General features: G+C 46.2%; 2 protein-coding genes across 8 annotated transcripts in view; one reads left to right on the top strand and one right to left on the bottom strand.

The window, feature by feature from the left end:
• LOC131259160 (uncharacterized) overlaps positions 1-26,898 on the bottom strand; it is a 54,216-nt gene that overhangs the window by 6,669 nt on the left and 20,649 nt on the right. The gene's annotated exons all lie outside the window — the stretch shown is intronic.
• Positions 1-26,898, top strand: part of LOC131259157 (RNA-binding protein Musashi homolog 1) — an 82,763-nt gene that overhangs the window by 48,123 nt on the left and 7,742 nt on the right. The gene's annotated exons all lie outside the window — the stretch shown is intronic.

Genomic DNA, 26,898 nt, shown 5'->3' with positions numbered 1-26,898 from the left:
GTGCTCCTTTGGCGTAATCCTTTTAACTTAGCTTTCAGAACCGCGCTTCGCCTCTTCTCAGCCTTAAGGGCTTTCTTTAAAGTGGATAATCCGAACAAATTCTTGCTTCTGCTACGATAAAATGTATAAACAGATAACGAAAAATAAGTCATAATTTAGAAACGATGTATAACAACTGTATTCCTAGGGTTGTCTCCCATTCAGCAATACATGAGAAATGTGAACTTTTCCTTCCTGAGAATTACCTCAAACATTAATGATCTCACTCAGAAAAGAACGTATATGTCTTGTTGGGAATCTCTCTGCATATTGATTCTTCATCTTAGAACATTTATTTACAAATGTACCTCCTACCCGTACGTATCTCATCCCCTCGGAGAATCTTTTATTTAAAGTTACATACTATTCTTCCTCTCAGGAAATCTCATCTAATCTGTACCGATTCTTTAAAAAAAAATTCTTCAACTCGAAGATAAAAAGTCTTCCACTCGGAGAAGATCTTAGTAACGAATGATTTTTATCTACATAACATACGTACATTTATGTATTATAAACTTGGAGAAGATCCTAGTAACGTACGCCTTTTACTAGGAGAAAAACTTTAAAAACGAATGTGTTCCTTTCTATATCAGAATCTATATTTAACATTGTTATTCTTTCCTCTTTTCTTTTATATACATATACTCAAAAACCAACAACCAAGTAATCGATCCATTCCTCAGGTCTTCCACCTCATTGTATCTGTGCCGTTCCTCTCAGGGAATTTCATCGAGGATTCCACTCAGATAAGAAGCTAGTAAAGGAGGTCTTCCACCTCATTGTATCTGTGCTGTTCCTCTCAGGGAATTTCATCGAGGATTCCACTCGGAGAAGCATTTAGTAAAGGAGGTCTTCCGCCTCATAGTAACTGTGCCGTTCCTCTCAGAAAACTTCATCGAGGATTCCACTCAGATAAGCAGCTAGTAAAGGAGGTCTTCCACCTCATTGTATCTGTGCTGTTCCTCTCAGGGAATTTCATCGAGGATTCCACTCGGAGAAGCATTTAGTAAAGGAGGTCTTCCGCCTCATAGTAACTGTGCCGTTCCTCTCAGAAAACTTCATCGAGGATTCCACTCAGATAAGTACTAAGTAAAGGAGGTCTTCCACCTCATTGTAACTGTGCCGTTCCTCTCAGGGAACTTCATCGAGGATTCCACTCAGATAAGTACTAAGTAAAGGAGGTCTTTCACCTCATTGCATCTGTGCTGTTCCCTTACAGGGAACTTCATCGAGGATTCCACTCAGATAAGCACTTTGTAAAGGAGGTCTTCCACCTCATTGCATTTGTGCCGTTCCTCTCAGGGAACTTCATCGAGGATTCCACTCAGATAAACACTTAGAAAAAAATGCCTTCCACTCGGGGAATCTTTTCATTTCCATAGAATTTCCTTAATACTAAGTCTTCCATTATGAGAAAATCTTACGAATTGTGTGACGCTATTTTTACCGCATTCAACCTTTTGGAACCAATTGGCAACCTTCTCAAAATTATCTCAATACCACAATTTAGAAAAATAACTTTAAAAATTCATCATATTTCGTTATAAAAGCCAATTACAACGAATCACAAAAATAGGTAATCTTCTGATTAAGTAGCCATGATTTGCTAACCAAATTAAATCCTGAATTTATTAGTTCCTAAACTACGAACGGGAATCACCATTCTTATTAACCTACTCCATATTCTTTTAAGGCCAATCCGGTGCCATCTTTAGGTCAAACCGAAATTATGAACGTTTGTCATCATTTTTCATGTATATTTCACTATTTTATCTTACCGACTTGCGCCATTGTCGTGATCTCCACGAATCATTACTCTTTTCCAATATATTTCAACTTCCAAATTCGACAATTTTTCCTCTCTTAATTCTTACAATCTCCAACCACTCTCGTCAAAATCAATCACAAGACTGATGGTTCAATCCATTTCGTTTTCCAATGTCTACTTTGTTCCATCTTTTTCAATATGCAGATCCATCTCGGTTCAGTAGTAGGCCATCGCTCTTCCAATTTTCATTGCCAACTATATAGCGAATGATTTCATTTTTAATTTTTTTTTCGTTTCCTCGCATTCGAAATTCGCTTGTTTATAATTTCGATTAATTCGTTCACTATTATTATACAATATATTCATCTAGCTCGGCTCAATCCCTACAGGTGGTTTTGGGTACTTTTTGTTGTTGTTGTTTGTTGCTCGCTTATTGACGTCGTTATCCTGTCGATGGATATTTCGAACGGTTTTTTCTTTATTCAATGGCGCCACAGTTTTCTGTTTTATTTTGCTTCGCTACTGGAAACTGTCCGAGTAGGGAAGGGAATTACGCTGAAATTCGTGTAAGCTTTCGTTCTTTCTGTAAATCCTATGACGGTATATGCTTCCAATAGTACAAGAGAAAAACAAGATAAATAAAATCGTTTTAAAAAGGTTAAGCACCGTTGATGGATATTTTTGGGCGCGGGTTTATCGCCATAAAACAGCGGAGGTCCATTCATCGGGCATTTTCCTCGCGCATCGTTTACATTCGTTCTTGATGATTGTATGCGAAAAGAATCGAATGATAGTGCGTTCTTTTTGTCACCGAGCGCTGTTCCGTTCGCTCCTTTATTGGATTAAAACGTATTAAACCACAAAGTATGGCGAGGGTAGGTAATCCGGTTCCGGTGCCTTTCCGCCCATTCGGAGAGTGATCGGTTCCGTTGACGGCCGTACCTGCGTCAATGGTCCCCAGAGGGTCGTCACCACCCCGGGGTTGTTGTGTAAGAAAATCCACCATTTCTCACGTGGCGGACGAAAGCCTAGCAGTGTTTTTCGTTGCGCGCAAGACCCAAGACAGGCTGCAACTATAAACTCCCGGGTTTTCCAACGTGCAAGAAGAAACCGTACAAGTGGGTGAAAAATGAGCTCCACTTTCTATCCAATAAAGGCGACGCTTAAAACACTGATTGGGTAACCACCCGACCAAGGTAAGGTTGGAAAGAAAAAGGGCACCTTTGTGGTTTCCCGCACCCGTCATTTCCTCGAGGCCGGAGTTCGGCTCGCACACCTCGGGAAGAATCGATAGAAAGTTCTGCTTTAAATTGGATTATGAGTTCCATGTAAAACGCCCTGGGGTTGAGGTTGGGGCTTGAAAATCTATCGCCGTACGGTGGAAAACCGGTGACGACACACCGCGCAGCAGCTACGAGCGAGTCATTCAACATAACCTAACAAACCATAAGTAATCAGGCCGAGAACCCGCTCTGCCCTCGGGTTCGCTGTAAATACAGGAACACATGTGTGTGGGGGAGAAGGATTCTCGTTCGATCGACGTTGGAATAGTTTTCGTATTCTTTACCCCTCCCCGAACGGTGTTTGGCGAAAATTTAATTACCGGTGCATCGGAGCGATGGGGATGGATAAATGAAGCCCTGCACTTCGGGTTGTCCTGGTTGGTTAAAAAGCGTGGGCTGATGTTGGTGGAAGGCTTTCCATCCTCGCTGCACGGAAACACTGTGGGGCACCAGTTTTTAGAGTAACTACGTTTCCTACTGCACCGTGTGCACGTCGACGTCGTCGTCGTCATCGCCTCACTTCAGGTCCATGCTTCCATTAGCCGATTACCGTTCGACTGTGTGGAGTGGAGTGGTAAAAACCTTTAACTAGGCTCAGGTTCCAGGGAGCTGCTCGGGTGAAAGCCCGGTGAAGTGGGAAGGATTTGCTGTTGCAAGGCTTCACCCTTCGCCCTCTAGAAGCTATAAATACATCGTGTTCAACGCCGCCAAAGGCTACAGGCCCGGTGAGCGATGGCGTTGTGTTCTGCTTTGGAGAACTTTTTCTCGCCTGCGGCGCGGTTCTTCGTTCCTTCTTGTCACATGGAGCCCAGACCCAATGTATGACAAGCTCAGCCGGGAAATCTACCGGGTGTTGAACGAACGTGGCTGAAAGCACATCACCGGGTTTGGTGTGAACAATCTCTTCGGACGTTTGGATTGGACGTCATACCAAACTCATTATTATCATCATCGCCATCGTCGTCGTCAACGGGCTGCGATTGAGGTTGACAGGATTTGTCCGCGTCACGTCACAGCCTGAAGAACAGATTCGACGAAACCATAAGGCACGCGGGGCAGCCAACTCCAAAGCTTCTACGTATCGTTTAGGTCCCATTCTGGTTCGCAAAACCCATCATTTCTGGGTGGAAGAATCAACGAGAACGTCCTGACCGCAGCGGACAACCACAGAAGGAGAGCGAGATCGTAGCAAACAAAAAATTAAACCTTCTGGTACAACTCCAAAGAAGAGTTGCGGACAAATCGGATGTAGATGGAAGTGGGGAGCAACGATACCCGGCATTTAGGGACCGGTCCACCGCTATTCTTGGTGGCAAGCGACGGAACGGACGGATCTCGTATGGATTCTTCCGATTGATTAATCGGATTGGTTTACACAGATTAATCATGCGAGCAACGTGTCAGGCGGTCCGTATCCCGGAGGTTCTATTATCATAATAGGCGAGAGTAGGCGCTGGACGGTAGGGGTGGTAGTTCCGTGCAACCCGAGAACATATTCCCCGTATCCGTTAGTCTCTTCCGGCTGGTGTCAGATTTCGGTTGATCGAACAGCTGAGGACAAGGGAACATAATAGGGACACCCTACGTCCTGGGGCGGTTTGAGGCGGAAGTCCCGTAATGGAATTGATCGATGTTGACGAATCGTTTGGTCTTAATTTAGCCAAAGGATTATTGGACCTTCGCAATTAGTTGTCACGAGTTGAGAACCTAGAACGTCATCGTGATGCTTTCATATAACATTGAACCAGTTCGTGGAAAGATGTCTGCGTATAAATGAAGCTTAATTCGCAGAGTAAATATTCCTGATTCTCTTCAGGGCTTTTGTCGTGTGACGCACAGATTTATTTGAAAACCTTGTTTTTCTATTGCCGCTGATTCCCTCCTCGCTAGAAAACAATCCACTCCATTTTGCCAAAAGATTTGCCGAAAAAAAGCCCCCTTGGCTGGCTATGCTGAAGGGGAATGATGAAAAATCTTTCGTTTTCAATCAATCTGATACACGCTCCATTACACCCAGGCGTCGCGTAAGTCAAGGCCTTGGGAGATCAAACTGTTTCGTTTAGCCCTCATCGGTTTTTTGTTTTTCTTTGGGTCGTTTTTTTTTTATTTATGTTGGCCCGGGTTTCTCCCGTCTCCAGCCAAGTGGTTTGATGCTGCACGACAGATGGGGGAGTGGGGTTAGGATTAGAGGCGGCTCGGTTCATGTGTCATTCTCAGCGCTTTTCCCACAGGAGCAGCGGGCGAACGGTGAAATATTTCATCTGCCACCGTCACGGTTGCGTACACACTTGAATTAGGCGAGCGGCGCTTACTTTGATGGAGTGAGAGACAAAAAAGGAAAGTAGTAAGAAAGGGAAAGGAAACCCGATGTGGAGACCGAAAAGCGTGAGCGAAGGCGACAGGATGTCTGTCAAATCGGAACAAGATCATTTGTAGAAAATTGACTGTGAAACGGAGTGAGAATTTCTGCTAGATCCCCGGAGATGCAGCCATCTTGGCGTGGTTTTGGTTTTGGCAAGTGAGTCCTTTTGCACAAGTGGGAGACTTGGGTGGTTTTTTTTTGTTTTTTTGGTACACCTACCAATATATTTGCCAGCATTTTTTCCCTCCGTCGAACACGGCGTATTTCTATAAGCCACTAAAAGAATTCGCCGCCATCCTTTGCGGAGGGGGAATTTCGTCGGTTCCCGAACATTGCTAAACACGGAGCACAAATGGAATTCCATCCCCCCCCCCCCGCCAACAACTCCTTCCACCGTTCATGCTTAATCCACTCTTCACCAAAATGCTTGTATGGATTTTCGTATGACTGTGTGTCTGGTTTTTGCTTCCTTTTTTCCCCGGCTGTCTCTTCGGGTTACCTTTTGCTTGGAGCGTGTGTCCTTGCTTTGGCAGGAAAGAAAAGCTTGTGACATTGCCGTGTGCGATTTTCACTCTCACACAAACACATGCACACACTCACCCGTATAAGGTTAAAGGAAGGATTCCCGTTTTCCCTCACGATTTCGCCAATCGTGAAAAACCAACCTCTCTGTACGTCGCCATAGTTTGGGTGTTTCTTGGCTTTTCTTTCTTCACAGTCGAATTATAAACTTCGATCGAAAAGAAACGAGTCATTTAGAGCACGAGGACTCGGACGATCGGACGAGCGCTCGTGGGATGGCAGCCGAGGGAGGGTCAACCAGTGCAAACCATAAATCATGGGACAACAGGAGTGTGTGTGTTTTTTTTTCTATCGTTCGCTTTTCTTCAGGGTATTTGCGGATTTATATGATGCCAACCCCATCCTCATTCTCCCCCGTTCCTTCGGTCTGCTAATCAGGGAGGGTCTTACCGACGTAGAGCAGGGTGGTTTTTTGGCGAATCTGAAGAATCAGGGCCATCAGGGCGGGCTCGGATAAATTTATACGAAATAAGTTTCTCAGCCTTAGTGTGTTCTGTGCAGCGTCGTCGTCGTGCGGCGTTGGCCGACGATCGACGGAATTGAATCCCCTTTGCCGATACCTTTGAACGTTGACAACGATGATATAACGCGGCCGACGCGGATTTCTTCGGCTTTGGTCCTCTTGCTCTAAACCGCACCTTCCCCCACAGGTATGTCTCCTGTCAACTTGGCAGTGATTCAAAAAGCATGCACTGTCACCACCGCCGCCCGGTGAGACCCGTGCGCTACCTTTGGCACAACTCCCTTTTTCGTGACACCGTCCTCCCCGACCGAGGTAGTTTTTCCCTCCCCTTTCCCCGCTTGATGGCTGAAGAGTGGAGGGGAAAATATTTGCCGAGTAATAACTAAATGGTCGATTTGTGTGCTTTGCGGTACATCGCTCCCGTAGCGCGTTGTGTCGTGGTTGGATCTATATTTTCCCTCCCCCACTCCCCCTCCCGTTGGCTGCAAAATGTGTCCCTTTTTCTGCACGTCACACGGTGTTATAGATAGAATAGCGTGAATGATTTCGCCCGGTTGATATATTCCAACCCCCGGTGGTTGTCGCTATTTTTGCGCCTAGAGCCCGGTTTCACCGGTCAACACCGATTCGGGGAGGATGAAAAAGGGAAAAATCAATCGCTCCCGGTTGGTTGGTAACATTGAAATCTGGGTTGAAATTGAGCATACACAATATATCTATATGTTGCAGGCGGTTAAACCCGTGCGACGATATTAACCTCTGAAACGTTCCCCAGTTATTGTGGGAAGTTGTTAAAAAGAACTTACTTTTTATGAAACATTTCAACGCCGCTAAACTTAGTAACGGTAACGCCGTTTATTATGGTCGTTGAAAACTACCGAGACAAGATGGAGGTTTTTAACGGCACCGAATGGCCACTTAAACTTACTTTATTATAACCTTTTTATATACACATCCCCCCCGAAAGGCACTACACTTTTCCGCCTCCCGATTTTTCCTTACTGCGCAGGAACGGGCGGTCTATGGTAAGGGTTTAATGCTGAGGGTCGGTAACAAATCGATAAAGTTTGATCGATGCCATAACCGACCGTTGCCCGGACCGGGAAATGATAACTCATTTGAGTGGTTTATTCCACTGGTTTATTGGAGCGCAGACAGGTGTGTGTGTGTGTATCATAGTTTTCAAAAGGATATTTAATCCTTTATAGTTTTCCCTTCAACGGTGGGTGGGGTTTTTATTGTTTCAAAATTGGCATAGATTGCACTCGCTCGTATCTCGATGCGTTTCTTGTTGGGGTGGCCTTTTGTCGGCACAAGACTGCCTGCGAAGAACGATAATGAATTCTTGATTTATTTCCATACCTTTGATGCAGGAAGCGAAACTTCCCGGAGGCAACTCCTACGGTTTCATGCCTTGCGACACGACAAAAGGAACTCTCGACGACAAAGAACTACCTTCTCAGGGCAAATTTTCACCATCTTTGACACCAATGTGGCGGCGGTGGTAAATGGGGAGGGTCGGTGGTCGTAGTGGTGAAGTGAAGAGAGACAAGTGTGGAATGCAATTATAAACATGTCAAACCGAACGGCCGGGCAAGAAAGCACATATAATAGCATAAACATTTGTAAAATTAGCTCAAGCCAGCGGGGGGGCGAGTGGGTGTCAGGGACGGGGCGGGTGTACTGATGATTGGCAAGCGAGGAGGCCAATTTTCAGTTATCTTCTCACCAGCAGGCACCAGACAGGGCAGACAGCGCACCATTTCGCTGCCGAAGTTTACGAACTCCGACCAGGGAGGGGGGTGAAGGAAGGTGGCGGGAGGGTAGCGCAAAGGGAAAGTGCAATTGTACCACTGACGTCCCGTGCCGTTTGGAGGACGCCACTGCACCGAATGTTGGCGGAGCCGACACATTCTTTCCACGCCCGCGCGCGTTCGCTGGAAAAGCTATCGGGAAAAATATATAGAGCTCATTATAGAACAGCGTGCAACGTTTCGTTTAGGAGAGAACTCCCAGCGAGTTGCAATTCTGGTGGGTCCATCGAACGGTGCCAGGGTCTGATGAGGTGGAAAATTATGAAGAGACCAATAAAATGCAGCGCTTAATGTGTCGAAACGATGGAAAACAACGATGTCCGGCTGTGTGCGGTTTGGAAAACACGTGGGAAACTGCCCACCACCGCGCTTCACTGTCCGCTGGTATTGCTCGTTTTTGACATGGAAAAATAAAACACATCCACCCCGTTGAATGTGTGTTTGTGCCCCAATTCCTGGAGAGAGAAAAAAAAGGTATACTTTGCAACGAGTCACGTTTCGAATCGTTTCGGTAGGGAATGTTTTATTTCCTGCATCCGTACATTCGGTTGTCCATGAAGGAACAGCATGAGGGGAGGGGGGGAGAAGGACAGTGTTCGTGTGGAAAGATAATTTTCCCTTCAAGCGAAAATCGGGAAAAGCATTCAGATAGTGCCGTCGTTTGAGAATGATTTTTATAATGACTTTCGGACATCTCGTTTGTTTAGATCATTAAGTAGAAAGTAAAGTTAGTTTGTTTTAAATTCGATTGGGTAACGTCCTACTAAATGTACATCCCAATAGTAAAATGCAGTTGTATTCTACTTCGGTCAAGAAATGAACTGCATAGATCTTAATGTACATTCAACCCTTCATTTGCAGCATTCACCTCGGTTCACGACGGCAGAATAAATACGTTGAACTCTCGTTCTAGCCATCAAGCGACACAAAACCACACCTTCCCCCGTGTGTTGTACGTGTGCTTCGGAAGCACACTTGATTTGCATGTATGCACGTATCCGCCGTGTCTGCAGTAAATGAAGCCGGGAGGAAAAGGCTTTTAATACTTTCCATCTCCTTCGCCACTCGCTTCTGGTGTTTCGTGGGGTTTCCGCACACTAAAGTGGAATGCTTTCGCTCCTGCTAACGATGGCCGGGAGGATGAAGACATGGCTGCAAGAATAAAACAACAACGGGGAAAAAAAGGAGACACCCCCATGTGCGAAGAAGGACGAACTCCTGCTGCGTGACATACAAAGTCTCGGTGGCAACAAACCCCGGTGTGTTGGAAAAGGGAAGCTTTTCCGAATGATTTTTCTGCACGACCGAAACCAAACGCAGCGCATTCTCTTTTAATGGTAATGGGAGGGTGGGTGTGTGGGTGGGTGAGCTAGTGCGGGAGAACTGCTGGAGACCTACATCATATGAATGTTTGAAACACAACCATCGAGTGGAAGCCACGGAGAAGAAAGGACCACATTCTAACCTTCTTCTCGGTGGCCTCTGCTCGAGTTGCCACTTTAGCGCGCGCGCTAAGATCCTTGCCATCCTGTCTTCCATCTTTCAATGGCACAAAAATAAAAATGTGCTCCATCACACACACTCCTCCTTCCCGCACGGCGAGGGGGACCCCCGTGAAGATGGATTTTAATTTTTTACTCACGTACGGAACCTCCGCGCGGACGTTGACGACAACGACGACGTCGCCGGGCTGAAACCGGATCCCGTCCATCCGTCGGAGGGTTGGAGGGTAATGGAAGGATTAATGTAGCTTTCATTTCATCACAATCGGGAGGGAGGAGCGGTTCTGGTGGAGTTGGTTGGGTGAATCTCAGCCTTTTCAATACGGCGTTCTTTTGTGACCGTGGAAAGTAATCTTGGCCTGTTGAACGCACGAACTACACAATCGAGGACCAATTAGGTGTCCTTGTGCTTGTGTGTGTATGTGCGCATTTGTACCCTGATGTGATGCTGTAAGGTGCATACAAATTTTCGCTGGAAATCTGTTGATTTGAAGAGTGTGCCTTTGATGAGCACAATTTAACACTTTCTTTTTCCCTTTGAGCTCATTATTACTAACGGACGTGAGTGTAAATGATGGATCAAGGGACTTTTTTTTCTCCTCTGTTTGCTACTCAACAAGGATTTTCATATTTTTAATCCATTTCCACTTGTTTTATGCTTCTCGTCGCCGTTAGTACGCGCCGGAGTAGTAAAGCTTAATTCTTTTCCGGGAAGGATAAACCTTCCGACGAGTGAGTTACGACGTGGATCATTCGTTTAGTCGCCCTCTGGTGCCCGAACGCCTCTCCCTCGGTTAAGCTTGTGTATGTGTGGGACGCAATTGGTGCTGCCGAGGGGTTTCTGTTCCCGTGGTTCTTTTAATGATTTCTTGTGATACTGATTTTAACGCCCTGTGTGGCGAGGGAAGGGAGGAAAAAAAACATGGGTCCTAAAGCACCCGAAGGAGGAGGAAAAACCTTCCTCCTGTTCGGGTAGGCGTCGTGCGTAATCATATTTTTCCGAAAGGACCGCTTTTTCTCACTTTTCCCATCATCTTCGTTCACATCTCAGCCGAGCACGAGCCGAACCATGATGGAAGGGAAAACGTGGACGGTATGAATAATTTAAGAGGATGAAAATTAAACGGTTTAAATTGCCAGCCACTCTGCTTGCTGTGGGAGAGGCTACCTTGGCTGGCTGGTTGGTTGGTTGGTTGTGGATGCCAGCATACGGTTCTGTGGCGATGTCATCGACAGCATGCCAGCAGGTAGCAGGAGCGGGTGTCCCCTAGGCGGGGCGGGTTAATTGGGGCAGCGAAGAGGGAATTTGCGACACAGCGGGCGGTGGGACGTGGGTTGCTTTCATAATTTAATGCCATAGTTGTGTGTGTGTGTGTGTGGGTTTAATGAAAATGAAACATATTATGTCGCGTGCCAGAAGACTCGGAGGGCCCGGAGAACTTAATCAAAGCATCTTTATTGTGTGAAAATTATCCGCAAAGTAAAGCAGACCGGAATCAGGTTAAATTTAATTTATTTTTCATCGCGCTTCTTTTCTTTTTTCGTGATCCATTTCGAACCGAACGATGGAATATGTTTATTGATTGTTTCAATTGAACGGATTTCGGAAACAGTTTTTCGCGCATCAAAAACCAATACAAACATTGTTCGCTCGGATTGCGCGTGAAAATGAAAATGGAATCAAGGGCAGGGTTTCTTGTTCCTTCCCAAAGGGAGTTTGTTTGTTTCTCCATTACGAACCCGATCGGGGCGTTCGCGAATCGCCATTGTTTTTGTTTCGCGTTGTTCTATGGGATTGAATTATAACGCTGATGAGCAATTATCGTATTTAAACGGTTTTGTTCGGTGCAATGATCAATAAATTGTGAAGCTGCAATTGAGTGCATTTCTGATTGAATGGAACACAATGGCGTTAATATTTATTGAGAATACATTGTTGTGCAATCGGTATGTATGATATAATTGCAAACGAATAATTTTTCAAACTGATTGTAAACAGGAAAAACAATAAATGAACGAGCATGATCAAGACATATTCATCTGGCTAGTACCATCAATATTACGAACGTATTTTAATCAAAATGGCCAAATGGAAATCAATCTTCCCAAGCCCAGGATATTTTTCCTTCCGCGAATCAATGAAACCAAATCACGCCACACTTTCACTTACATTTCGACCGTCTGGCACGCATTACTTCCCGTGGAAATCACGAAGGAAAACCGCCACCATCCCCCCACAGGACATATTACCGTTGGGAAGTTGAAGTATTGCTCAACATCATCATCATCCCTTGGGAAAAGAAAAAAACGAAGCGTGCGGTCTTGGGCTTTTCCCAGCTCCTCTTGCAAATCGTTTCATTAGAGTTTTTCGTTTTCTTTTCACCCTCGCGGTATGTGTGCGTGTGTGTGTGTGTATGTGCCCACACACTCAAGTGATTTTCCAGCGGTTGCGTCCGCCCATCCATCGTTGCGTGGTCGGCCGCATTCGTTTCTACTCTTTTAAACATTCGTGCCACTTGGATTCCCATGGAAGGAAAACCACCGAACTGTGGTCACGAAAAGCTAATCTCCCCTGAAGTTCCTTCCTTCCTTCTGCCGCTGCTGCTGGTGGCTACCGTTCGTCCAAGCGACGAGACGAGACGGCCATAATGATGATGGGAAGGACGTTACTAAACCACAACAAATGCGGAGGGGTGAACGGAGGAAAGAAGATGGTGGGAGGTGGTCCGTGACAAGCTTCGTTTGGCCGTACTAATGTATTCGCATGCAAAGGCTCTCGGTTTTCCCCGCCGGCAACACACAAAACACAAACACAACACGAAAGCCAGTGTTTCTTTGGCCGTTTTCCCGGCGTTTCCCGCGGGGCACGTAGTCTCAATTCAGGATCAATTTGTTTATGTTTATGGTTCCATTTCTCTTGGCCCGTGGACCGGGACTTCGGGCCATTTCTCCGGCCGGTTTTCGGTGGTAATGGAAGCAACTACCGAAGAATCGCGTCTTATGCGTGGCGTGTGAAAATCGTAACAGGACGACTGAGGGAGGGAATGCGTGTTTTGGTCAGTGAACGCGCCCGGAGCATGCTTATGACCGCACTGTTTACCCAGCTGATCCTTGTCGTACAAGTCATTGAACCGTGTTTCGTTAAGACGTTGTCCCAAGTGGTGAGGAAGGTAATTCCTGAACGCCCCCTTTTTTTCTCTCCTAATGAAGCCGCCACGAGGGAAAAATTGAATTTAAATCCTCCCATTATGCTTCGGAGAGCACCAAACGCGGGGAAGCAGATGCCTAAGGTGTGAAATTATAATCAATCATATTTTTGCAGTGCTCTGTATGGGTGTTTTAAATAAATTGATCTAAAACTCAAAAAAAAAAACCTTCACAGCATAAATCAGATGGAATTAAACTCTGACCGACCGCGTTTGAGGTGGTGGTGCGTGTTTTGGTTTCATGTTCGTGTCGCTTATTTACCGTCCCCGGCGGGAAATTAACTTTAACGAGCACAAGTTGAGTTGTTTCGTTTCATTGTCTTATCATACGCTCCGCTCGTATTAAATCGTGACGCAACAACGCGCGAGCGAAACAAATCCGCTTCCCGCGAGGGAAAAAGGATGTGTTTAGGTCCATCCTTCACGGTTTCCCTCAATCGTGTACGCACGCAATCGCCATCAACTAAGTGACAATAAAAAGCGAACAAAGCGAATTGAGTTTTTGGTTTGGCAAACGATTGTGTAAAACCCACAAAATCTACTTATTGCAAGATAAGGATCGTTCTATCTAAAATCAAACAACTTACCGATAATTAACGAGACTGCATTTGTGGTAGGCCGCTTTCATTGTAGAAAAGTTAATAGGCAAGTCAATCCATTAGCGCGATTCCGAAGTCCCGCCTGATAAGTTCCCGACGGGCGTGCGAATTAAATTATGTAAAAATATGCCATAAACCATGGGCGTGTCGTCCTCGCGCTTCCCACGGGACAACTTTACGAAAGTCTATCAAAAAGTCCAGCTGAGCCACACACAGCAGCAGCGTGTGGTGGAAAGCTGTTGCCGTTTTCACCCGAAACCGCCTCTCCTGATCCCGTGCCACACTTGCCTTGGAGGAAAAAACGACGAGCAAGAAGTGAAAACTTTCCTCCCTCAAGGATATTTTGTGCTGTTCGTTTGCAGACAAGTGAAAAATTTGTCCATGTTCCCGAAAGTTCCGCAAGTCCGTTTCGAATGGGATGGGGAAAAAATGACAATAAAATTCCCTTCCTTCAAATGCTCTCGAGCCGAAGGACGGTAAGATGGTCAGGCGATCTTCTTCGGGATGGAACGTAGCAGGCGGGAAATAGCGGCTGTCAGCGAGTGAAAAAGCAGGCGCCTACTGTGCGCTCCATCGGGGTGGTTACTTTGAAAGCTTTCTACAACGAGAGGAAACGCTCTTCTGCGAGTTGTAAGCAACACACACACACGCAGCAAGTAGGTGAGGCTTTTCCTTCTTTTCGAGCCGAAACGAATCAGCCACCGGCAGCATCTGGTTCGTCCTTTATCATCGCATCAGCATCGCAAACTACCATTGTGCTTACGTAACTAGCGTTTCGAACCGAATGAAAGTTCACTTACGCAAAACTGGCCGTCCGTGTCGAACCCGGGTGGAAAAACCCCCCAGAGGGGAAAAGGTGAACCGAACGGAAGGGATTACTTTCGTTGACTTTGTGATAAGGCAGGGGATTCGGTGAATCTGGAAGGACGGTGAGGGGGTGAGGGAACTGCAAGTCGAAGTGTCATTTCATGCCCGGCAGCCACCGGGGGGACGCCGCGCGCGGAGTCGGGCGGGGATTTGGTCGAAAAGGAAAATCGGCTTTTCGCCGAAACGACAAAACATCGCAACATCGTGTGGAAATCTTCCTGCCTCCGAACAAATCCCTTTCGATGGTGCACTCAACTTTGACTCTTTGCTGCTGGTTCGAGTACCCTTTTCCCATCATCAGCATCGTCACCATCATCATCATCGTCGTCGTCGTTCGATTGCGATCAAACCGAACGTCCCGTTTGACGAATTGACAACTCTTTTGTAACCGGTTTTCAAATGGAAAAGTGGCATCATTAGTCACTGTCGTGGAAAAAGAAGTGGCTACCGTGGGGGGGGGGGGGGGGGGGATGTAGAATTTCCTCCGGCAAGTAATCGATTGATCCAATTTACCACAGTGATGGAATTTATGATTTTTCATAAACCATGCTTATTGATTTATTTTATGATTCCAAATAGATTCTATTCTTGAACGAAATGATTTCTGTGCTTCTTATGAACTGCAGGAGTAGAAATAACTGGAATCTTTTTGTTTTTAATTCGTTCACCCGCACCATGATCACACATTTTGAAAGGACTTTAGATTGCATCCCGATTAATGTTGACTATGAGAGGAATTTTTAATATCGTAAATCAAATGAACTGTTCCGAGAATATGTCCTTTGCAACAATCTTACAGTTGACCCCATTCCTTCATTCGCATCTTCCACCCTCCGGCTCCATTGCATGCGTACTTTTCAGCATAAGATTTCGCTTGTCTTGACCCGATTCCGACATCCTGGCGCAATCCGTTCGCCCCCCGACTCCAAGAATAGAACGATCATAAACACAAGCTTATGTTGTTCGCGCTCGTAATGTCCAATAATGCGCACATCCTTCAGCAACCCTGGCTGGCGGCCGCATGGCAGGTTTACGGCTTTGTTTATCCCGTTGTTTGCGACGGGGCCGGAAAAACGTGCTGCACCGTTCGTTGGCACCGTGTACCGTTTCCCGGTCGCCGGCAGGAAGAGGGTTAAGGTTAAAGTGTGCAGCTGGGGGCTTCCTTTTTCGGGAAATATTGTTCCGCATGAGCGCCAAGTTTTCTCCCGCTCGCGTTCCGGGGGTTTTGCGTACACAAAAGATAATCGTCTCGGGCACGAAATCGTTAATGGTTGAAGGGTAATGATTTCGTTATACTAGGGAAGCCGTTGCTGCGCCGCTTCCAGAAATAGGCCCTTGAATGCAATGTAACATAATCTTGTCTTAAAGATAAGGCTTCAAGTGAAGTTTGTTGTTTATAAAGAAGCTCTTTAATCCTACCTACTTGGTTGGTTTCTTTTTACGAACACACCGAATTCCTGTAGCACGTATCAAAAGTGTTCAGCACCAATTACATGTTTTTTATGTGCAACATTAAACCAAATTACTCTAAATTCCAAGAAAGTAATTAAACATGTCTGAATGCTAGAAGGACTTCCGATCTGTAAGGTATTTTTTTTTCAAGACGCTTGTAAAACAAAAAAAAACGCAATGCTAGAGTTGAGTTGAGGTGAAGAAGAAAATTAAATTAAATTAAAAAAAAATGCGTACATTGTTAGAACACATTTTAAAAGGCATTTGTGCTATGCGGGAAATAGGTGACGCTTGTGTCGATGTCTTCCGACGAACGACAAGACATCAACCCTTGTCAAATTAACAACGGTGCGTTATCATAAACGATTACAAGACAGCCAGTTAATTAAAAACCGATCATCCAAAGCTTTAGGTGGAATCGCATACGAATTTGTTTAATTTTTAACCATGGCTTAAATTAAGCGATGGTCTATTTTAGCCGCTCGAATTTGGTATCGCGTACAGTTTCAATTGACCATGGTTAAATGTTAAACCATTGGATGCAATTTTGATACAAAGCCTACTATGCGCTTTGATTATAAACAATTTTAAAATGTTATTCTAAACGTTTTCAAACCAATTTTTAATAAAAAAAACAACTTCTTCGTTTTTCTTTATTGTTTAAAATTTTCACTAGTTGTTTTCTTGGCATTGGTACATTTTCATTAACTGCAAATGAAAAAATAACAACGCGATATGGAAAACACAAACCTGTGAAATCTTTTACCTTGTGTAATTCGAATAAACATTGGCCATTCTGCCATTTGCTTCGGTTTGTGTACAAGTGGTGGGTAAATTTACAACGGGAATTAATGCAAAATAAATCTTTTGCCACTAATTCATGCCACAGAAAATATTCTAGTGGATTTCCATATCGTAGAAAATTATATCGACTGATTCGTATCGAAGCAAGGCATTTGGCTCAACTGGAAACGGCATTCAAATTATTAAAAAATGCTAAAATATATAACGTACTTATCTCTCAATTTTCCGTTTCCTCTTTTTTTTAGAAAAATTAGATGGAATACGTCATTTTTTGCCTTCGTTCATACAACCGGATATGGTTCGGTTCGCTGAAGACTGGGAATACCCTATTTGGTTTAGCCCCATAATCCAACCAACTCTGTTTAAAAAAAAACTCACGTGCTTTCGATTAGCTAATAAATATGAAAAAGATGCACGTTGAAGATGCAGTCCTATCCATAGTAACTTAGGTGTTAAATTGCCGAATGTTCTTTAAACACTCGTTTGCCCATCGGCGACATAACCGGTATTTATTTGTGTTTTTATTTTTTTATTAAACCTTTTTCATCCATTCCAATGTTAAAAATGTATATTGTTGTGCCTAGTTCCACAAAAATATCGACTTCCCTACTGATATTTTACAATAAAATATCTTGCGTGGAAGATTTGTTTATTAAACAACTACTCCAGGCACATCATATAATAAACCATCGTCAACGCTGAAGTCAGAGCGTATGCGATGCCAGAAACCATGGTTTATTATACTGCTCGAAACTTTTACCCGCAGAATCCTAGGGAGCGTGACAATCGTTTGTTTAGTTTTAAACCATGGTTTAATTTGACACAAATGAATGACAAATGAACGCGGTTCATCCAAAATGAACGCTAGACGGCAGATTAAACCATGGTTAAATAAACAAATCCGTATGCGATTCCACCTTTTATTTCAATGTTGAGCGATTCTATAACGTTGAGTTTATGAGCAACATCGTCAAAAAAAAAAATGACATTTGTTCAATGAAGATTAATTTACTACAAGGAGCAAACCGTAGAGAAATGTTCGATTGAAAATGTGGAAAGGTTTATCCTTGTGGTCCCCTTTTTCTATCCCGCCCTCGTCGCGTCTCGTAAAATACAATTGCATAATCCAGTTTATTGATCAAGCGATGAATAAGCTCCGGGATTACCGTTCGATGGGGAAATTGGAGAACGAAACAAGAGCAACAAAAAATGAAAATCTCACCATAAATCGCTCAAACCGATGGCCGTGACCGTGGGACTTTAGGGACAACTTTTCGACAGGACACAATTAAGTTGACAGGTTCGTAAATGTCGCTTCCCCCCTCCATGCCGAGATGGGGAGAATGTAGCGGGACGTTGCCAAAGGTGATCGCGATCGGGCGCGCTCGTTGCGATTTTTCTTATCTTCACAAAATAATGCAAATCTTGTCCATCATCCTTCTTCGTCCGGCCCAAGCTCACCGCAGAGAGATGTTGACGAATTAGAGGCCGTTCATCATCCACCGGCCAACCGGACGCGGAGCCTGGGATGAGATGATGAGGGCCGCCCCGTGTTCGTGGTGCGGTGGGAAATCTTAACAGAAATCACTCCCACCCTGTCGTTGAGCTCGTCCTCACCTCACTCCGGGGCCATTATCTTTCGCCCGTGCGGTCGATGGTGCCTTGTTTGTTGTGCTCCTTCATGAGTTCCACCGTTCCCGGGCCGTTATCGTTTGGCTAATCCTCCCCATGAGATATCCTGTCCCGATGTTGATGTTGTTCAAGAGATGATGATGATGATGATGCCGAAGATGACAAGGACGAGGAGGGGCGCGGGTTTCGGGCCCGCTTGCCGAGCGAAAAGATTATGGAGCACCAGGCGCGCGCGGCCAAGCAAAAACGCAGAAACGAAGCTTCTTTTATGCTCGGGCGCCGGTTGTTGGGCTTTGGCCGGGGGAGGATTGAAGATTTGAAGGCACACCAACACACACGCCAAAGAGTATATTGTGTAAGTGGCGAGTGTCTCAGGATGAGGGACGGCGGTTGGAAAACCTGTGGGCTGCGTGGAAAAGAAAACATTCCTTCATTTTCTCTATCGCCGGTGGTTTATTTTTTGCGCTTCACTCCTTCACCCGCTTTCTTCGCCTCTATGAGCGCTTCGGTTTCGGTTCGGGGCCGGGAACGGAAACAGGATATGGCAGTCTTATCTATTCTGCTTCAGCGAAAGAAACCCCCCCCCCCCCCATTTCCAGGTTATTTTTTGCCCGCAAAACTTTCGAACTCCTGCCATCCTGCCCGGTATGGCCATTAATTTTTTCTTTCACAATCACACCGACGGGGGAAAAGTACGAAGGGGCAGAGGGGCGAGAATATTGTATGGAAAATATCTTTCTTTGGCCGCCATCCTTGGCATGCTTGCCCGTTGATGGGGCCCGGTACCATCACACCATCGTGTGATCGATAGCGAAAAGGACATGCAGAGGGAGGGAGCGGGTGGGGGTTGAGTGTGGGTGCAATGAAATGATATAGCACCAAGCGAAACGTTCCGAAATAACCACCGAGAAATGTATCCGTTTCAAAGGATAGACACAGCGAGCTTTCCGATTTTTCGGCGATGGACACGGAACGAGCTACCTTTTCCGTGCTTCAATTGACGCCAGGTGGGGAAAGGAGGGAGAGGGCACGTAGAGGGGAGCCATTTGGGGCCAGATTGTGAGCACGTTCCCGCGCTCCAGCAGACAATGTTTTAGTACCGATGGGTAATAATAATAATGTTGACGTCGGCGAGGAGGTTTGAGGTTGGCCAAACAATTTTCCTTTCGGACACATGTTTAGAATATTCACGTGAAAATTACGGTCAAACCGGAAGCCATGCCAATATGGAGGAGGGGGAGGGGGCTACTGGGTGGAAAAATTATGTTTTGCTTAACACCCTCTTTTTTCTGCATCACTTTGGAAAACGGGCAAAGCCCGGTTTGGTGAAAAGTGGTGCGAAAGCCGGGTGGGAGAGTGACAATAAATTTTCATCAAAGTTCACCGCCTGCCGCCGCTGACTAGTACACGGGTCGTGGGGTCGACTTTTGTTTTTTGTGTTTGCCGCCTCCGGCAAACGGAAAAGCGGAAAAGTGGATCACACAAACTCTCGTTGAACAAGCAAAAAGTGGGGAGGACGCGATGAAGAAGGTGGTGAAGAATCGAATGGATTATTTGTGTCATTGGGTTTTTCGGGATGGACACAAAGTTTTCCCAACGGAACTGACTGAAGAGTGCCCCGTCCCATCAACATTTCGGACAAGGGTAACATGATTGCTTGAAGAAAAAAGTTGGGTAAAAAGAGAAACCAAGGAAAAAACGATCTCATGTCAATGTGAAACAATTGAAACCTTCGAACAATTAACCTAAACAGAAACGATACGAGTTTTCTCGCATGCTCTACGTAATTTTTCTCTTCCTGCCGGAACTTTCCACATCCCATATATCATCAACCATCAACTGCTTTTTTCCCCTCTCTTTCCCCATCGCTTTATTGCCGAATCTTGTATTGATCAAACAGAATGTGTTACGTTTCCGAATAGTTTGATTTATTCGTTTGTTTGTTTGGTGGAGGAAATGATAGTATCCATAAACTTTGTATCCTTCGACGTCGCGTTGTGCGGTGTGGTATCAGCTCGGTGTTTGACAAACGGTGGCATTCTGCTGTCGTCGTTCTTGATATTCAATTTGCGCGCTCGCCCTTGCATGCGTTCTTCGCCGGGCCGGGGTTTTTTATGTTGCGCTGTTACGCAAGAGGGTCGACCTGCCCAGCGAGGCGCAAAGATTTTCGCTGGCGGCTACACCGTGCGATAGATTCCGATTTCCCGAACCCCCGGAGGGACTCTCTAGGGTCGGGCTGTGAGTGCATGAGAGCGAGAGAGCGAGGATGGCAAAAGCGCACCGGAAAATGTCCTGGCGAAGCGCAAGTGTTTTCGAAAGGATATTTCGAACAGCGCCCTCATGCGATGGTTGGTGAAAGCTCACAAAGCAGCATGAAGCTTCTCCACCTAGCGGAGATCGAAGGTACTAAAAGCAAGCTCAAGGATATCTCGTGGTCCAGAATATCCTTATTCTGGACACAAACCAGTGTACTCAAGGAAAACTTATTTTATAGGGATCGATGACGCTTTCCATTTCCCTTTTGGTCCGTGAAGCAGACACAAGGATATGTTGCGCATGGTCGTCCTTCTTCTCTCATTCCTCCAACATGGCAAAGCTTTCGGTTGGAAAGTTTTTCCTGAGTGGGTGTTATTTTTACCTCTTATTTATATTTGCCCTATAAAACAAAGTGTCCTCTTCCCCAGTTTGTCGTACGTCAGTCTTTCTTCTTCGTTTTCCCAGTCTTAAAACGGAATGGAAGACGGGAGTCATGTCAACGGTCGATTAGGAAATGGTTGTAGGTTAAAGTCAAACCGATGTCACCACATTTTCCCGACGCACGATCCACCGATTTCCGGCATCATTTTAATTCGAGTATCCGCAATGCATTCGCGGTGATGAATGATGACGTCGGAGCCGGGGGAAAAGGAAAAGGTTACCCTCGTTATGTGCCCAGATCGACGATAGGCTTGCTTTCCCTTTTCATTGGGCTTGCTGAAACAAGAGCATCGCGTGCGTAACCAATCCCTCAGAAAGGGAGAGAGAGAGAGGAAGAGTCGCGATTCTGAGGATGAGGTGAAAGTTTATTATCCTTTTTGCAAAAGAAGAAGGGAGTCGATGTGCGCGCCTGTTCACGTAATTTTGTTTGTGTGCGCATTGGAAGGTCCTTTGATGTATCCGTCGTCCGTCGAGTCATGGTGTTTGTACGGTGTCATGCACGAGATTCGTGTATGTGTGCATGTGCGTGTATTGTATCTTTAATATTCAATTAAAGGGCCACGCGCAGGGGTTGGTCTGATTGAAGGTGGTTTTTTGTTTGTCCACAGCCGGACGTCGGTCTTGCACTGCATGTATTGGTTAGCGCGATGGGTTTGGCCGAGGGTGGGTTGATCAAATTCCTGGGAATAGGGAAGCTTGTTGTTTCTTCAGCATCCCTGCCATTGTCCCTGCCCCGTTGTAGCTCATAGCGTTTTCCTCTGTTAAGCACAACGTGATTATGAGCGAACAAAAATGAAGGGGAAGAGAAATGGTAACAAATACAAAAGAACAATAAAGAGTAGTAAAACACTTGCTAGCTGCGATCAATGTACCCCCTTGTAATGATCCTTAAACAAGAAAGGATGTATACTTTTCAACATCACGTGATGCAAACGCGGGGTTCGGTTCTAATTGAAGAAACTCGCCTTGTACGCCCCGTGGGATTTTCCGTTTTTTTTTCTGCACGCGCCGCGAGCGTATTTAAATTAAGTTTCACCCGAGTGCTCCGGGGGTTGTAACAACGTGCCTTCGTCGGGCCGGTGGCTTGGCCAGGGTAACGTTCTCTGCTGGCCGGGAAAATCGGAAAACAGGGACCAACGCGGCACCGCGTGACTCGTGGAAATCGATAATGTCCTCCCATTCAGTCGGCTGTACCTTTTCTCTTCCACTTTATCGTTCTCTCTCTCTGCTGCTGCTGCTGCTCGTTTTACGCACGCTCTTTGTGAGAATAGTGCTATAAGAATTTCCACTGAAGTCTGTTCGCAAATAAAATTCAACCAAAAAGAATCGTAATGTCCCTTCCGAGAATCAATGTACGAGGATCTGTTTCTTCGTCCTTTTGAGTGTACGTCGACGCAATGTTAGTCTCATTAGAATGTCATTCCAATGCCACAGAGCATCAGAACACCCCATATCCACACGGAGAACTCCGCCACCGTTTGCCAACAGAGGTGTAGCATCCAAGGTTTCACATCAGAATTTGCGGAAACGGACCCACCAGCGCGTGGCTGATGGCGTTCCGGATCCGGGCCGCAGAAAAAAATCGATACTCTATAGGGTTGGCGGCTCCATTCGTCGAGAGTCGTCGCACTGTGTCGCGCTCTGCCCGCCCAGAAACCAAGCCATTGTGTCGGTGGCCAGGCGTGTTGCTCGCTTTTTTTTTTTTTTGGTGCGGCCTTCTTTCCTTGCTCCTTCTAGAATCGATGCGTCTATCGAAGGGTAGGGATTTTGCCACCGAACGCTGAGAGGACATTGGAGGCGAACGCTGAAAACCAATCTTCTCGCGGCGCCAATGTATGACAAGCTTCATGTGCCGCCATCTTGAATCATAATGGGGTTGGTCTGAAGGCGTAAGGCTCCATTTTTCTGTCGGCATTCGATCCCGAATACTGAAAGTGTCCCGGTGGCGCTTTCTAAGGGACGACCTATAATCTCTTCCCAGCTCTTTAACATATCCAACGGGGCTTGTTCGTCGATCCAATTAGTTAGACGTTCGTACACTACAAGGTTCGTTTGGGATTAGTCCTTCCATCGGTCGGTTACATTGTAGCTCGAGTGTCTGACGCCAATCATGCAAATCCACAGCTATGCGAGCCCACAATGTTACCAGAACACACCCCTCCCTAGTTCTCTGCCATCCTTCACTGGGAGATGGGAGGGTCGGTTCTAACGTGAACTAATTCTTTAAGTCCCAGGTTAGGACGAGCACTAAGTCCTCCGAAATTGTATGTAAAAAAACCACTAACGCCAGCCCGCCGTATGGACATGAGATGAAAACCCTAGCGTCGGTGGAAATGTCCCGAAACAACAGTAAACTAGGCAAATAGTACTGCTGTGACAGGACAATATCATCGACAGCTAGGTGCGCAACTTTGGTGGCTAATATCCGCTTTTATGTGCTCGCATTTTCCCGCAGAGGTTGTAGGTGTAGAACACAGGCTTTTTAATGGTGACCCCCTTTTCGGTCGCCGTAAGGACACTCGTGGCTGAGGAACCACCTTCACATTGGTTCCTTTTTGCTCGGCACTAATAAATCCACCGTGAACGCCATTGTGCGCTGTGCGATTTTTCCTTGGGTGAGGGAAAGTACTTGCTAGCTGGCGGTTTTTTCGCACTCCACACTTTAGCGAACCGATCGAGCGAACCGTTTTTCCGAGTGGAAACCATCCGAAAGGTTCGGTAACGTTTCACCGGCACACTTGATCCTTTTTTCGGCTGCGGCTCTTTTGGCGAGAGGAGAACTGCGCTTTGCTCGGCCCCGAAAGGACTCTTGCATTATTGTGCCGTTCCGGGGAGACGACGGTGTGAAACGATGAAACGCGCGCACCATCCCAGCATGGTGCTCTGGTGTTGGTGCGAGCCGCTTTTGCCGTCGCTTGCCCGCCACCTTGGGCTTGTGGAGGGCACGGCGACGACCGGAATCGAAAACGAAAAACATCCACGGGAGAGCATAGGAGAGAGAGAGAGCGAGAGTGAGGAAATTGTGGGAAACAAGAGAGAGAGAGAGAAAGAGGGCGAGAGAGAGAGAGGGAGAGATTTGGTACAGAAGATAGGGCTCGCCCTAGGAAGGAGGACACTTGGAAGAATTCTGGATCATCGCAAGGTGTCCCGATGAAGTGGAAAATTTGTCGCGAAAATTGGCATACTATCTCGCTCTGCCCCCAGTCTCCGGATCATCTTCCAGCTAATCTTTCCGTTTTCTCTCGCCGCTCTCCTTGCTCTCTTCCGAACGGCAGCTTCCTTTCGTTGGCCATTAAGCCAGGACTTCAGGAACCACAATGGTTTTCGATTATTTAAACACAATTCTTTCGAGCAATGGATCGATTAAGTCGTCATTGCTATTAATTCCTTTGTTATCCTCTGATTGATCCTGAAGTACCAACTAGTAATTAGAAAAATAAAGGCCCACAAGAGGGACCTTTTCGAATCACTTCGACGAGTATATCGCGCGCACACGTATGCACTGCTCGAGCTAACCTTAACGACTAAAGGGAAGGTGGGTCCCTTTATCCGGCTCCGGTTCCTTCGGTGGTGCCATGACAACACCAGACACACGGGCACGGCCACGGGCTCCCAGAGCAGAGCATATAGGCTCACTAGGACACACGCACCCAGACATACACCCATACAGCTATGCGGTGCACGCACGCGCGCGGTCTCGGGAAATGGCGAAACCCGACGAATATTCGGCCAGTTTTTCCTCCACCCTCGAGGCACAATTTTCCTCCTGCGGGAGGACTTTGTGGCTGTTGTCTGCCCCTAGGAGGGGTGCGTTTGTGTAGGTGAAGAAAACGACCCTTTTCGAACACCCGGGAAGCGAATGCTCGATTTGGAGTCGATTGTGCCGGGTTTCGTTTCAGGATCAATTCGCACAAAAAGAACAACATATCAACTACTGCTCTTCCAAAAGTATTACTCCAGGAATACTCTTGACTGTTTCCTATTGCCCTTTTTAGGTTATACTTTGGGGCACCAATACCACCTCAGGTCGAAACCGCTCTAGAGGAGAATGTATGCAAAGTCTCCGGGAAAACCGTGTAGTAAGTTTGATAAAAACTTTACTTTTTAGAAACTGAATAGAGAGCTCAACGAGAACTTCCTTCACTTCTTGTTCTATGTATCGCAGAAGTTTCAATCCAAAGGGAGTGTTACGCGTTGGATCAAGATATTTGCCGTGTCTCGACGGTGGTCGACTTCTCTGGACATGCGCATAACCACGCAACTCCCAATAGCTGGGACTCTCATCACCGATCCTGGAGACACTTCCCCCGTGTGGTGTTGGTGTTCGCTCCGGAGTACTCCTCCTGCCCGTCGATGACGTCAAATCCTTGCCAACGATGTTGGTCACCCTATTTTATTCGGCGTTGCCTGCTCGTCCTCCCAAATTGGCAGACTTTTGGTCCGTCCCGTGCCTTTCGTGCTCTCCCTGTAACCGAACCGAACCGTAGTTTCCCAAATCCCTACCAACACATGCGTCATGGGCGCGTCCCATAAGCACGCACACGCCGGAATGAACGGTGGAAGGACGAAAATCAATACCACCATCATCGAGCCAGAGTTCCAGCGAGGCAAGGATTGTGTCGAACCGCCGGTTCTGTGTGTCCATTGTCACGCGCAGGATCTCCCGAATGATAGGAGTTCATGGTAGGCACGCGTGCCGGGCTTGAGGACTTAAGGGCGGAAACAAACCGAACGGTCGACCCTTTCTCTTCAAACCAGCCCTCAAATGTGTCCTGCGCTGTGTGTTTGTATGCGTGCACGCGATAAGCGGGTATAGCCACCACCAACAAAAAATAGGAGAAACATCCCTCGAAAACCCATTTCGTTGGGGATGAAAATATCCCTTTTTTAGTTCGGAAGCGAGAGAGAAGTTGGAACACTGTTCACATGAACCGGTGAATAGTGGAATTAAGCTGCCGGTCTGATGATAGTTGTAGCGTCAGAATAGTCCCAAAATTACGGGTATCAAAAGAATTAAATTCAATATAAATTTAGGGATCCCTTCTATTTCAATGAGTGATTCAATGAGTATTTAGCAGCAAGAAATAAATTTTAACAAATTTCAATTCTTATTCAATTTGTCAAGCAGCTTCTTATTTCCCCATTAATCTTGGCTCCGATCCCCTCCCCACCGTGCCCTCCACTAAAGGGATTTTCCAACGTCAGGTGGATTTAGGCGTGAGTCTCGGATTCTAGGTCGGGCTTGCTTCCTGCCTCTGTAGGTGTGTGTATTTGGGTTTTCCTTTTTTCCTTAAAGGCCTACCCGAGCTTGGTTTTTACGAATACATGCAGCAAAGGTGTGTACCAACACACGCAAACGCACACAAAACCCGCACAGGGAGTTCAATGCCCTAGTTTGGACGTTGGTTTGTGAACACGAGTTTTGTTGCGTTGGAAAGCGTTGCACTGTGGGGGGGACGGTTGGAGCCGAAGCCCAGGCGGAAGCACAATGGATTGGAAATGTAATGTTCACCAAAAAGAAGAAAAAAAAAACAAGGAAAAATCATACCACGGACGGAAAAAATGGATTATCCTTCTTCGAGCGAACTAACAATGTGTCTGTAACCTGTTGTTTTCTTGGCCCGCCCCGCGTCGGTCATGGTGTAGGTAACCTTTCTGGCTACGAAAGACGAACACGGGGAACCACCCGACCCGAGCCGAGGGTGGTGAGAAAATGGGTTTGGTTCAGGCTCGTTTCGGGTGGAAATTCGTTCGCACCCGTCATGTGACCGTTTCCAGCGGGACTTGACTTTTTCTCGCAAGCATCGCGGGCAGGCGAGCTCACCCGT

This window comes from Anopheles coustani, chromosome 3, assembly GCF_943734705.1.
Source record: "Anopheles coustani chromosome 3, idAnoCousDA_361_x.2, whole genome shotgun sequence".
In the NCBI taxonomy this organism is placed as follows: Eukaryota; Metazoa; Arthropoda; class Insecta; order Diptera; family Culicidae; genus Anopheles; species Anopheles coustani.
The sequence above is the reverse complement of the archived record's forward strand: the minus strand, read 5'-3'. Positions and strand labels throughout refer to the sequence as shown.